The sequence below is a fragment of the Podarcis cretensis genome (assembly GCF_951804945.1).
Source record: "Podarcis cretensis genome assembly, chromosome: 4".
NCBI classification, from domain to species: domain Eukaryota; kingdom Metazoa; phylum Chordata; class Lepidosauria; order Squamata; family Lacertidae; genus Podarcis; species Podarcis cretensis.
In genome coordinates, this window is record NC_137173.1 from 43466143 (window position 1) to 43481511 (window position 15369).

Sequence of the window (15369 nt, forward strand, 5' to 3'; positions counted from 1 at the left end):
GTTAGAAGTTCTTTTTTTTAAAAAAGAAAGATTAAACAAACACTTTAGCTATTTGTCTCTCTCATGTCATTTTAACATCCTTTTCCCTTTCTTTCCTTGACCACTCCTTCTATTCCCAAATTTCCTGGAGTATAAATGTGAAACGACTGTGCTTGCCTCGAACATCTCTTAAGGAACACCAAAAGCTGTCTTTTACTGAATCACATCATTGGCCTATTTGGTGGCTGTTGCTCTGGTTCCATGGACATTTCCAGAACTGTACATTTTTCTAGCACTCCACAGTTATTATGTCAATGCAAGAACAATTACCTGAGGCGGCACATGCCACCTTGCACCCAGTGTCCCTCTTCTCTCTGTTTCCAACCTTCTTGTGTAGAATAGGAAAGTTTTGGTGATGACTATCTACCTGCAGTAAAAAGAAATGTATCACAAAAATAGGGAAAATGGGACACCGATTTGCATGAAATTTGCAATACATAGGCATAGATAGAAGAAGCTTAGAAATCACACACATAGAAATCAAATACAATATATCGACCTCTCTCCTGATGATTCTACAAGTAGGAAGTGTGCTGGAGGAAAAAAAAAAGAATTCTGGAGACATTTTGGATGCTATGCAACAGAGATGGGGAAACTGGCCCTCTAGAACAGCAAACTTTTTCATCAGGCGGCTGGTCCACTGTCCCTCAGACCTTGTGGGGGCCTGGACTATATTTTGAAAAATATAAATACCCTGCAAGCCGGTCCCACAGCTGCCTCCGGACCGGGAAGAGGAACGCATTCTGCACACACTCAGGAGCGCATCTCGGCACTGCCCGCTCACTGGCGTTGTTGACGAGCAGCAGCCACTCTATTGGCCCATCCCTGCAGAGCTCCCAGACGGCATGCACCATGTGCTGGGCCCATCGTCTGTGGCCAGATCAGTGGGCAGGCTGCACACACGGAGAGCTGGGCAGAGGTGCACAGCTTGCCCTCCATCTGCTCCAGCGCAGCCACTGAGTGTGCCACCAGCAGCAGTGCTGAGCTGGGCACCAGGTGTGGGGCCAGCAGGTACACCAAGCTCAGACTGAAGCCTTGTGACATGCCTGTCATGATGCCCATGGCATGGCCAGACCCTCTGCCTGCCCGCCGGCCTCTCCGTCCAGGACTGCACCGGATTTACCTCAGCCGCGGGCAGCGAACTATCGGATTGGCTGCAGAAACTTCCTGGAGCCAATCCAAAGCCGCGCCAGTGTCGCCACCTGCCCAGAGTCATCCGTGGCTTCGGATTGGCTGCAGGAGCTTCCTGCAGCCAATCCAAAGCCACACCAGCGTTGCCACCCACACAGAAGCCGATGCATCTGCAGCGCGTGGGGACTGACCAAGTAGGCGGCAGGGTCTGCGGGCCAGATTTACGAGCCTAGAAGTTGCTGGACCAACTCCCATCAGCCACAGCCTGCATGGCCCATGGTCGGGTAGATGGGAGTTGTAGTTCATCAACACCTACAGGTCATCTGGTCCCTATCCTTGTTGTACAGCAAAATGAAATGCAAAGCCTAGGGCACCTTATGAAGCAAAGCATCCATAGTTTGCTTATGCTTGTATAGTCACAATTACTCTAAGTTAAATTGTGTGATATTTTCAGCCTCATTAGGTGATGGTAGCCAACCTAAGCTGAGGCTTAATGGTATTACACTATGATGCGTATTCCTAAAATGAAATTGGTCACTTGGTGCATGTGTCTCCCTACTTATAAATGGGAGTTTATTAGGCCACTGACATGTAAAAGATATTTCAAGGTATTTGTGTAAACATCTGAAATATTTATGCTTGGATCAGGGCTAATTTTACAGAAACTGACGAGACATGCAGAAGTACCCTATTTGCAGCTTTGACATAAATACTTTGCTATAAAGATGATTTATGTTTCTCTGTGCTCAGTGAGCATACAACCTGCTCTGCACAGAGGATATGTAATTGTTTATTTGCTTAATTTTCTTTTTATTGTTTTGTGCAACAGTGTAGTGTATAAAAAGCAATATATAGAGAAAGGTGTTGCCAAGCTAAGGGCAAAAACTGAACATGGTGATATTCAGTAATGAGAAAGATATTTCAGGTTACATATACTTGTCATTTTTCCAGATAAGGCTTGCCTGTACTTCTTGTTTTTCATTTGCACAAAACAGCATTACTCAACCTTGTTCAGGGTTGTGGGGAGGTGGCAGGAAGAGGAGTTTTTGTTTGAGGGGATTGTGGACAATATGGCCTGGTACAATTTATTCATTTTCTTACATTTATCTTCTGTCTACCTTCCATCATGGAAGTCAAGTTGGTAAGACATGTGATAACCCAAGCAGTCATTTATCCAGACACTGTCCAGACCCAGACCTGCTTCGCTTCAGCAAAATTTTGGCTTCATGTGCTTTTAGACTATGCCCCAGGATAATTATTTTTAAAAATGTTATTATCAGTTTTTCAAAAAGGAAGTACAAGACAGCTTGGTTCCTCCACCCCTTTAGTTATAACAAAGCTTTAACATAGTTGATTGTTGAATGGAAGAGCTTTTGGTTAGACTGGGGAGACTAGAATGCTGAGGCCTCAAATTCTTGCTTTCACAAGATTCTACCCCCTACCATATGGAATCACAAATCTCTTTCACCAATGAGCAAAATCCCCAGAGGCTATACAATTCCCAGAGGCTATAGAATCAAATAACAAGGTCGGTCAAGGCAGCTAATCACCTAGCTTTGTTACTTTGTAGGTATTGCCTTCAAGGAAACAGCTCTGAGCATGCTTGGAACAGATGTATTGGCTACTGATTCTACCAGAAAATTAGACTTGCTAGATTGCCATCATAACAATGGGAGGGAAGAAGAAATTGCACAACCAGGACTTAGACATAGTAGCTCCATTAACATACGAATTTACTATTCTATTGTTTTGGAGACAGGTGGGTGAGACAACCTGTCCCTAGCAAATGTTTGGACTTAGATTAGCTGAGTAGTGCAGAAAACTGATTGATTAGAGATTGGCAGAAATATTTTCCTCAGCCTCTGTAAATTCAAATAGATTATAGAAGTTTGTGGAGGATTTTGGGGGGAAACCTTTTAAAAACGTGCTTGACATTTGACACAGTATGGACCAACTAAAATGCTAGTATGCAGCAATGGCAATTCATTGTTTGTAGAAACATTTTAAAAGTATCCTCTCAGTTAGGAATGTATGCTACTTACTAAGGGGCCCCTAAGCTGCACAAGGCCCTAATTCTGCACATACTGTGTGTGCCTATAAATCTGTCAGTGTCTGAGTAGGGTTTAACTGAATACAATTGTCTGTTCTAAAAGGTAACATGTGTTCCATAGTCAAATGCCCTCCCCTTTTGGCAGTCATAATTTCTCTCTCTCTCTCTCTCTCTCTCACACACACACGCAGAGAGAGAGAGAGAGAGAGAGAGAGAGAGAGAGAGAAGGATAGACTATACTATACTAAGACCATAAGTCCTAAGACCATTGTGTTTGCATGCACAAAGGCTTTACTCAAGAATGACTTTGATCCGGGGGCCACTGGGGGCGCATCAGAAGATGGCTGACAATAACATCTCTCTGACCCACACGAGGTAATTTGGAGGCTGTGATGGGAGTAAATAGCCTCCCTACCCCCCCCAGGATTGTGGGGTGGGACTGCCCTTGCCTGCTGTGCCCTATACCACCCCCAAATTTGTGGGGATGGGTGCACTAGGCACAATGCCCTCCTGTGGGATTTCGGCGCTCCTGGACGCCGTCTCTGATCCGCGCCACTAGCTGCAAGAACTTCAAAAGAAACAATTTGGATGAAGTGAATGCACATATTTCAAGGAAGAAGGGGGAGTAAAGACTGCTAACAGAAGAGATCTCTGATAAAACAAGAAGAGTCGAAGGAGCAAGTATAAATCACGAGAAGATACGCCAAGACTCGGTATGGCAAAGGGACTGATGGGGGAGGGGGAAAAAACCTTACTTTCTTTCTTATATGTGATTAAACAAGAACCCCCCCCCCAAGCCAGAAATGTCGTTTTAAGGACTTAAGCTGTGGGTTTAAGGCTGTGTGGAGATAAACTTTCAAACCAAAGTATGTTTTGAGAAGAGCGTGGAATGTATAAGGGCTTTGGAATGACGCAGTTAAAAGTGCCGTCGCCATATTGGGAAGTTCTGTCAGAGGACTTAAGTCTGAGAGGAGAAATAGAGAAATAGAGCTGTTTTTATATTGTGGGTGAAACTCCTCAGTGGGACTTAAGAATGACAGTTCTGTAATTAATGATGGAAAGAGCGCTGTTATCTATGAAGGCAATGATATATGGAAACCATCTCGATTTGAGGATTGGAAGAACGGAAAAATTCACACAGGATTATTATTGGTGTTTATCGGCTTAAGGAGACTATCAGAAGAGATCATAAAGAAAAAAGAGAAAATATATGAACAAGAGGTGATGTGGAAACAGCAAGATAAGACTGGATAGAATTATGAACTTTGTTTGGACTGATTTGGACATTAACGCAGCAGCAAGAAGATGATCAGAATCCCCCTTCAGATCTTGAAATATGGGTCCCCTCAACAAAATTTAAAATTCGGCTTTGTAATTCAGAATTTATGTGATGTGATTTGATTTGATTTGATTTGATTGGCCGGTTAATAAAAATTATATATATATTTTTTTAAAAGGAATGACTTTGATCCAGAAAACCACAAGTAGAATCTTGTCCCAGTGTCAGCTATGCAAATCAAACATCCATGAGCACAAACTATGCCATAACTAACAATGTACTTGCTATATTCATCTCTGTATTTATCTTCTGTATCTGTTTAATAAACCTATTTAATAATACCTTCAAAAACAAAGCAGCAAAACATGCAATGGTACACAATCTGCTGCTGTTGCATCACTAGTATTTTGAGATGGGCATGAATGGGAAAGCAGGAAGACTATGAAGTGGAGCAGTTATCCTACATTTCAAAGCATGAGTTTTTATTTTATGAAATAGGACCCTGGGAGAGAGATACCTCACCCGTAATCTCCAACCCCAATCATTATGTGAAATGTTTCAGTGGGGGAAAGTATGTGCCAAACAGTATACTAATTAACTTAAACACACACAGAGAGATACACATTAGTACATCCTTTAGTTGTGGAATGGCACAATTACACAATTGTTAGCAAGTATTAATTTGCTATGGGAAAAATGGATTAGGACTACGAGGGATATCTGGATTCACTAATAAAGATCAATTAGAGTCCCAGTGGTATTGGGTCTCCTGTTGTTCACCATGCCCTTTTGACTTCTTAAATCTTTCCTGTCACATGAGTAACAATTCCTGTTATGGTACTTACTGGATGAGAAGCATGGGAATACGTAGACATTCAAACAGCTGCATTTAAGTGGCCTCATTTCAATACTGGGAACAATGAATGTTGAATAATGTCAAGTCACTGTTTCTTAGCTCTTCTACAATAGCATTTCCCCTCATTGGTTAATTAATTGTTCCCTAATGCACCAAAATTATTAGATTTGTAAAAATAAAAAAATTAGACTGTTGGTGATCTACAGGACACAGCTAGTTAAGCAACTGATATATGGGTCTGATGTACTGGCATGTTTAAGACATGATTGCAATACGGTTTTACGACTACCACCCCCATTAACTACCCATACTGCTACTACTAATTCTAAAAAACTCATACCTTGCACATTCCAAAAAAAGAACCCGAGGCAGCTTACAACACATAAAAACGGTCAACAAAGAGCAGCTAAGATAACAAGAAATCAATTCAAGAACAAAAACAGCTGTTATTAAAACAATGATCAGAAAAGGAAACAGCAGGCAAGAGGGTAGAAAATATTCTATAATATTTGTTTTGCATACCAGACAAAATATGATGAAACAGGAAATACAGTGCTTAATAAAAAGCCTTCTTTTTTTAAAAAAAACAAGTTTTAAGCAAAAGTCAAGGGACAATATGGATCTCAAGTGAAACTGTATTCTACAAGGTGGGTGTCACCACTGAGAAGCCCCTGCTCCTCATCATTGCCTGCTGCACCTCTGGCAGCTGGAAAGTTTGGAGCAAGGAACCACAGTGTTGTTTCAGCATTAGGAGAGAAATAACAATAATATTGTTGATATCTGACTTTTGCAGATACTGCAAAAGTATCTGCCAAATACTGTATTGTACAGGATCTACAATACTGTACATTATTGTTTCAGTTCTGCAATTAGCAGAAACATTTTTAAGAGTTTCTCTTTCTCAGATTTAGAAGATCATAACACTGTGGGTGTGTGGGTGTCTTTTTAGGGTTTCTTTTTTAGCTATCAGATTTCTAAATGGAGTTAATGGTCCCACAGCCTGTGGAAATTTCAGTTTCTCTCAGGGAGGTCTGAGACTGAGCTCCAAAAAGTGAGCTGGTGTGGCCAGCCAGACCTTCCCTTCCCGCTGACGTGCAAGACCTACAGGCAGGTGGCGGGCTCATAATTCAAAGTCTTCATTTGAACGGGCCTTAAAATTGTGAATGAAGTCTCCATGCACTCATTAAAATAGCTTACTATAAGTAAGCTGCAGAGCAGGGGAAATGAATCCTGGTGGCCCAGACTACCCAAGCATATGTCTGGAATAGCTGGTGCACTCATATAGGAAATCGCTAGATATTTTACACCTCTTGCTGTGGCTTAGAAACTGGCTGTAGAAACTCATTCTGCACTTGAGAAAATCATGAATTATATCCTCCCCTCCACCCCCCTCCTTTTTTACATCTGTTGAGCATGTTGTGCTTCTCAATCAACCAACTCGGCTGAAGCTTGAGCTTTCACAATGAGCTCACTGTTTTCAAGCATGTTCTGGTGGCATTTTGTCAAGCCATGTGTGTTTGCTGGACTGGGGGTGGGGGAAGAGGAACAAAAGTCTACTGCAGTTTCACAGGCTTTGCAATCCCCTTCTCAGCCTACAGAAAACTGTAACTGACCCCGTCAGTAAGAAATATTCTTTGTTTACTCTTTTTGAAGCAGCCTGACTGCCTACAGGAAAAAGATCCATCTCCTCCATTGGATTCCGAGCCTTTTTAATTTTAAGCTCTTTGGATGCTGTCTTCAGAAGACTTTCTTTAAACTGCATTTCCCTGGGTGCAAAGATTCATTTTTATGCCAGCTGGATAGTATTTTGCACACAACATCTCTCTACGAAACGTAGGAAACCCATGAATAATATTCTCATAGAGAAAGGCATTTGCTACCCAGTTCCAAATAGTCTGCTGATGCAAAGTCTACTGAAGCAAAAGTGACACTGCATTTGCACCCCAGGACCACAGGGACTTATTTCCTGTTGCACTTTGTCCAGAAGCTTCATAGCTTCTTGTCTGAAGATTTCAAACACATACCTTTGGCTCGGAACTGGAGGCTGGATGGATTGGAACAGGTAGCAGAACCCACAGTAGCCTGGCTTGATTTGTTCGCAAAGCATTTTGAGGATATGATTGCTTGCATCCTCCAGGACTTTGACCCCACTGTTATAGCAGTTGAATCTCAAGGGGTATCCAGAGCACTGGCTAGTCCTGTTGTGTTGGATGGGCTTCAGTTGGTAAGGCTTGAGGATGTGGACAAAGTGCTTGGATCAGTCAGGGCTTGTGCACTGGACCTTTGCCCCTCTTAGCTGATAAAATCTAGCAGGGAAGTGAAAGCTGGCTGGGCCAGGGGGGTGATTAATGTCTCCTTATGAGACGGGGTGGTCCCTGCCTGCTTGAAGGAGGCAGTGGTAAGACCATTCCTTAAGAAACCCTCCCTGGATTAAGAATATCTAAGTAATTACTGGCCAGCTGCCAATCTTCCCTGCTTGGGCAAGGTTCTTGAGTGAGTGGTTGTGGACCAGACCCTGGCACTCTTGAAGGAAACTGATTTTCTAGATCCATTTCAATCAGGGTTTAGGCCCAGTTTTGGCACAGAAACTGCTTTAGTCTCCCTGTATCATCAGATGACCTCTGTCAGAAGAGAGACAGGAAGAATGTGTCCCTGTTAATTATGCTTGACCTCTCAGTGGCTTCCGATACCATCAGCCATGGCATCATTCTGGAGCAGCTCTCCAAGTTGGGGGTAGGCAGCACTGCTTTGCGAGGGTTCTGGTCCTACTTAGATAGAAGGTTCCAGAGGGTGATGCTTGGAGAGTGCTCTTTGGCCCGGTGGGCCAAATATTCTGATGACAAACAATTATATTTGTCATTTGCATCTGCAGATGTGGCAGTAGGTGTGTTGGACCATTGGTTTGCCTCAGGAATGGACAGCCAACAAACTGAAGCTCAGTCCAGATAAGACTGACACACTGTTAGTGCATCGTCCCCTAGACCAGGTAGATGGGAGGTGACCTGCTCTTTATAGTGTTACATTCTCTTTAAAGGAACAGGTACATAGCTGGAGGGGGGGGGGGGGCTCCTAGGTCCATTGTTGTCGCTTGAGGCCCAGGTGGTCTTGGTGGTATGGAGTGCCTTCCACCCTCTTCAGCTGGTGGCCCGGCTATGCCCCTATCTGTAGAAATACGCCTTTTCAACCCTTCCTGCAGCACACAGTCCAATAAAAATGGAGCAAAAATATCAGCAGAGCCTTGGTCAACTTTAAACAAGTGGAGAGCTGGTTATACACACTATCAATTCCTGACACAGGTAGAGTTGACGGGCAAGATATTTTAAGTGGATGCCATATGGTGAGGCCTGCTACACAAAAGGCATGATCACTGGGGGACTGGGGATATAACAATGACAAACTCATGTCATCAAGTCAATGGCATCTGAATGAATTCATCCAGATAAGACTGGATGAGGAAAGGAAGTGACTGTAGAGAAGGCTGTTTTCACATGTAAGTAAACATGCTGTGTTGCCATTTCCTCCCAACCCCCACATCTAGCAGTTGCAATCACCATTTCAGAAAACTGTTCAAACCACTGCGAAAGCAAACAGGACCACTTTTATGTTTTGGAAATCTTTTCTGGAGGCATTCCAGAAACTCACAGCTTTCATACTGGGAAAAGGCCCAGTGAATAACAAAGATACCATCTGACATATTTATTCAATCACAGAATTTTAATCAACAACAAATATTTCCTGAGAGTAGTTTTTGCAATATGTCTCAGATAAATCTGAGATTGATTTGCATAAAACGTTTGGGGGCTTGGTGGGGAGGGGGGAATGCACGGGGGGGGGGGAATAAGAGCTGTATCTTACATTTTAAAGGACCAATTTTAACTTTACAGAATGGTTCACCACAAACAGTTGACTCAGAATCTGCACACTGTTTGATAAAGCCTAACAAAAGAGGTGTGTGTTTGAGGTGAGATAGCTACATTCTGCTTCAGAATTCATATGAAAATATGTCCTAACCTAAATAGATATGTAGGACTGTTTTTGCCTCTCATCCCTTTGTTTTTAAACACCAAGACACTGAATCCTGGACTTGTCCAGCTGTGTTGTCCTTTCTTAAGGAATGGGAACACTACTGTTGAGCCAGGGATTGTTTCGAGAGAAAAACGTCCCCTCAGATATTTGGAACTTAAGCCCCAAGGGAAAGTATGAATAGCTAACTAACAAGAAGCTCAATGTGGCAGGGAAATTTAGACTGCATGCACACCATACATTTAAAGCACATTTCCCTCCCCCACCAGGAATCCTGCAAACTCTAGTTTGTTAAGGGTACTGGGGACTGTGAGCTGTGTACAAGGTAAACTAAGTTCCCAGGAATTATTTTTTTTTGGGGGGGGGTGTACTTTAAATATATGGTATGCACACAGTCTTAGAGCCTGAGTACACATGCTACGGGAAGGCTGACAAACCCAGCCCCTTCCAAATGTCTTTCCATCCTGACCATCCGGCAGTGCATCTACAAGTATCTCTACAACTTCTGGTTACATATTAGATCAGCACCATTATATTGTGACCTTCCACATCTCCATGCCATGTTCTGAGCAGGATCTTCATACAGATATCCTCCCACATGTTGCAAACCACATCTGATTATTTTCCAGGAGCACAAATAGCTCCTAACAACTCACAGGTTTGACACACTGAGTGAGTATTTTCTGGTTCTGTGCCAAAATCCATCTTTAGAGTTCCTCAATTTTTTCTTTTTTCGTAAAAAAATAAAAAATAAAATGCTTCCATTTTTCTGTTCAGGGCACTTGAGAATTTATTTAGAATTTCAGTTGCTGCAGGGTTTTGAGCTCACCTTACTATTGCTAGGTACCTGAGGGTGAGAAGTCTGTTTTTCTTTTCAGTAAATACTAAATATTTCTCCATCACTTTGCAGCCTCCCTGGCTGCCCACACTTCCTGATCTAAAAAAGCCCCAAAGGAGGAATTATCACATGACACCTTCCCCTGGCTTTAATTGAATCAGTGGCACCCAGGAAGGCAAACAGCTGGTTAGATGATTTGTAGAACACCCACAAACACCCTTCAGCCACCTCAAAAGTAAAGTAAGTACAGCAAAAACCTGACATCCCATCTGTAAGAATTTCACTGACTCCCCCCCCCCCTCTTTTCAGGTAGGTAGCCGTGTTGGTCTGACGCAGTCGAAATAAAAAAATTAAAATAAAAAATTGTCCAGTAGCACCTTATAGAGCAACTAAGTTTGTTCTGGTATAAGCTTTTATGTGCATGCACACCTCTTCAGATACACTGAAGCAGAAGTCACCAGACACGAAAGCACACAAGCGCATGAAAGCTTATACTAGAACAAACTTAGTTGGTCTATAAGGTGCTAAAGGGCAATTTTTAATTTTTTTATTCCCCCCCCCTCTCTCCACCCCCATTTCATAATTTTCAAATGCAAAATAGAGAAAAATCTTTGGCACATAACTAGTATTTTCAAACATTAGTCTAGGCTCCACTTACCCATTCAAAGACACAAATCCCTTCAAAAAGAAAAAAGGTGTGTGCGCACATGTTAGATTTGTATTGATAGCACTGCCATAGTTATGAAGACATCTGAAGGCAGCCTGTTTAGGGAAGTTTTTTATGTCTGATATTTTATCGTGTTTTTAATATTCTATTGGGGGCTACCCAGAGTGGCTGGGGAAATCCAGGCAGATGGGCGAAGTATTTTTTTAATATATTATTATTATTATTATTATTATTATTATTATTATTACTATTACAGCGGTACCTCGTGTTACGTACCGTCCCCCTTACGAATGCTTCGGGTTATGAGCTCCACTAACCCAGAGGTAGATGCTCCTGGTTGTGACCTTTGCCCCGGGATGCGAGTGGAAGTTGCGCGCTGGTAGCGCAGCAGCAGCGGGAGCAGGGGCGTAGGAAGGGTGTGTGTGGAGGGGGCAGGCCATCCCAGGTGCCAGTCTGGGTGTGTGTGTGTGACAAGATGGCCCTTGCCTCCCCCCAGCTGTAGAGTGGCTGAGGGCATTCGCCTCTGTGCATGTGCAGGATGCCGCACATGTGCACTCCTTATGGGATGCCACCTGCGCACTCCGTATGGGCTGCCTCGCTCTGGTGCCGGAGAGGGTTCCTCCGCCACTGAGCAGGGGGAGCCATTAGTGAAAGCGCACCTCATATTACGAGCAGTTTCAGGTTACAAACAGACCTCTGGTACCACTGTATTATTATTATTATGAAAAGTAGCCACAACACATTTTCTTTTTTTACAAAATACACACTCCTTTTGGCTTGTTAGCTTTACAAAGATCGAAGAGCAGGCCATAGCATTTTCTTGAGAGCCCTACCCCAGCCTCCCACTGAAATCTCTTTCTTTGTCCTCTTTAATTGACAGATGAAATGGTACCCATAGAGACTTGTAACTTGATGGCACTGGTCTACCTGGTGAGTACTTGCAGTCATTCTTAAGGGTCAGGGATGATTCACCATGGAGAGGCCGCTCTCAGTGTCAGTCCAACTGCAAGTATAACATGTGTGCCAGCCCTTGGGCTGAAATGCTGTCAGCAGGGAGAAATATCTATTGCCTAACTGTAAGTGTTCTGATACATTTTATGTCACTCTAATGCCACGGCATAGCAAGAAACAAAAGTATTTCTGGTTCTGTGTTAATTACTTGCACACTAAGGGAAACGCCCGCTTTGAAGAAATGGGTAAAAAGAAAAAAAAGCTTATTTTGGAATGAGCTGGCAGCTATTAAGTTATTCTCTCATTCAGACCACAGAATCTGCTCCACCTCTTTTGCATCTGAAGGAGATTCATACCAGATGGTAAGAGAAGACAAAAACCCAGCATTCTGTACATGGAAGACAGCCCTTTTACCACTAGAAAACCAGACTTATGTCCTCACCCTCAGCCCATTTACTTAATAGAGTTGTCACATTAATTTCAATGGCTTAATAATAATAATAATAATAATAATAATAATAATAATATTTATACCCCACCCATCTGGCTGGGTTTCCCCAGCCATTCTGGGCAGCTTACAATGCATAAAAAATGTAAAACATTAAACATTTAAAATTTCCCGATACAGGGTTGCCTTCAGATGTCTTCTAAAAGTCATATAGTTGTTTATTTCCTTGACATCTGATGGTCTTTCACAGGGCGGGCGCCACTACCAAGAAGACCCTCTGCCTGGTTCCCTGTAACTTTGCTTCTCACAGTGAGGGAACTGCCAGAAGGCCCTCGGACCTCAGTGTCTGGGCTGAGCGATGGGGGTGGAGACGCTCCTTCAGGTATACTGGGCTGAGGCCATTTAGGGCTTTAAAGGTCAGCAGCAACACTTTGAATTGTGCTTGGGAAAGTACTGGGAGTAACCAGATCCACACAATTGACCTGCACCTCCGTGGACAGTTGTAAGTCCAAAATGACTCCCAGGCTGCGTATCTGGTCCATCAGGGGCACAGTTACCCCATTCAGGACCAGGGAGTCCCCCACACCTGCCCGCCCCCTGTCCCCCCAAAACAGTACTTCTGTCTTGTCAGAATTCAACCTCGTTCTGTTATCCGCTATCCATCCTCCAAATAAATATTCTTAGGGTTTACCCAAAGCACTGGTAAATCTTTAATAAGTAATGTTTATTCCACCTCTAATAGGTTACACACTCTCTCCAGATCAACTTGTGACCAATGTGTTGGACTGGTATTGTAGTAGCCAATATCCTAATATTCATTTTCATTAACATCATTTCACTCCCATCCTTTGAAGCTAATCTAGCGCTTTTTGGAGAACAGACTGCATTGTATATTTTATATGGTTGTAAATTTTGTATGTTGTTTAATTTGTTGTAAGTCACTGCAGAAAGAAAATACAGAGGCATTTAAATTCATTCAATAATTAAATATTTTCTCAATGCAAACTTTAGCCTGGGCAGAACAGGTTAAGTTTTCCACACCAACCTGCTAAGATCTGAATAATTATCAGGGGTCTTTCAGTGGGTGCTATTTGCATTTACAAACACACGCACCAAACACATTTAACATCATATCCAGTTTGGCTTGGTGGAACTAATTTCCAAATAAACCTGCTTTATATTGTTGTGTGAAGCTACAGTCCTATGTACTTGGCCTCCAAGTGAACCCTGTTGGTCTTAGTTCTCAGTAGGGATACACAATGACTTCAGATCATGGAGAACGTTTTCTGAGCAGCTTTTAATGCCCAGCCTCCACTTCAGTGGTACAGCAAATTGCTGATATTTGGGCACAGCTGTTGCCTGTTCCTAGCATATTTTCTGCGTCAAGCCAGATTGTACATTTGGATCTAAAAGGGAGAAATGTAACTTATCAGTTCCTATCAACTGCAATCACCTGTTGGTTTGGTTTTTTTTAATTTACCTTTAGAACAACTTATTCCTTCTGATGTAATATTTCTGCCTGTCCATAACAGAATATCATAAGTATAAGAAATATGACATTTCATAACCACTATATTTATTCTAATGCTGGGCTTTGACTATCTCCTTGAATATTTTCCTGATCCAGACATGATGTAGATTTTTGTTCTCAACGCAGTTAAATGAACTACTGAACCTGGATCAGAGGTCAAGTACTAACTCAAAGCTGCCTTCATTATTTTCCTTCTAAGTATGTTTCAAATTCGTTTATAGTAATTGGAAAGGTCATACCTGAGTTCAGAATATATTAACTGTAAAAAAAAAAAAAAGGTCCTGGAGCTTCACTGGTTGGTTTTATACTCCTCCCATCTAGACATGCTCACCAATTTCTCCCCAGTTTTAGGAGTTCCATATCTCTTGAACTTTTTAATCAAAGTGGCACTGATAATATTAGATTTGCAATATTTCCCCTTGGAATCTGTGGACTTTCAGAAAGTCGTCATCACCATAAAAATAAAATGAAATCAATAGCTCAAAGAAATGGAAAAAAAAACCCACTACTATTTATCTATCTTTATGAATTTTTTTTAAAAAAATTTCTATAGGTTGTATCAAATGCTGGTGTGCCATTCCACTTGTGCAATGGTAATTTCCTTTCCTCTCCCCATGAACCCCAAAGCTCCCAACCCTCTGGAGCATCATTTGAGGGGGTGCAGGGGTGGGCAGGGAAGATGAGACCAGGGGAAATTCTGTTGTAGAAGGAAGAGTCTGTTGTGTGAGTGGAAGGACAGCATTGAATACAATCCTATGGCAGTGACAAACCCTCCTCCCCCTCGCCAGGCCAGGTCTTTGCACAGAAATGAAGGTGAGGGGAGAAATTCTGAGACATTTGGTGGAGTAGTCTGGAGTTCTCTGAAATTCAGAAGGGTGATTTACTTACTGTATTGCAAGGTGTTCTGAGGGCCGAGGGTTTGCCATTTTCTCTTTTCCCCCAATGTTCAAATGAAGCCATAGCTCAGTAGCATATTGTCGCACACTTGGGAAACCTGGTCACTCAATGACATACCGTCATTGCCAGGACACTCTACAGACACAGATAGGGTGCTTTGGTACTGATAACCAGAGCAGACCCCCTGAAATCCCTGGCTTACTTACTTCCATCAGTTTCAATTAGTCTACTTTTAGTATGACTTCACTGGGCATAATACTATCTTACCTGCTAACTGAGGATGTACTTCATGTATCAGATCAATTGGGGTCTGTTCTCCAAAATCATATGGCACATTTTTAAGGTGCCATGTGGCTGTGTGTAGATTGTGCAAATTAGCATGGCTAGCCCAATGGAAAGAGACAACCCTACTGTATTTATTAATGCTGTAATGTAAAATCCATCTCTGAGGGAAAATTTGCTTTTGCAGATTTGTACAATTGATTTATTTGGATTTAAATCCTATTTTTCTCCCAAGTCTTTTGAACCATGACGTGTCTCAGCATGGGATGATTTGTGGATGACAAACGTACAGAAGCCAGCTGTTCTACAGTTTTTAAAAACAAAATGAAGGCTAATTGGTGTGGCACTAATATGTCAGTAGCATTTATTTTCAAGCT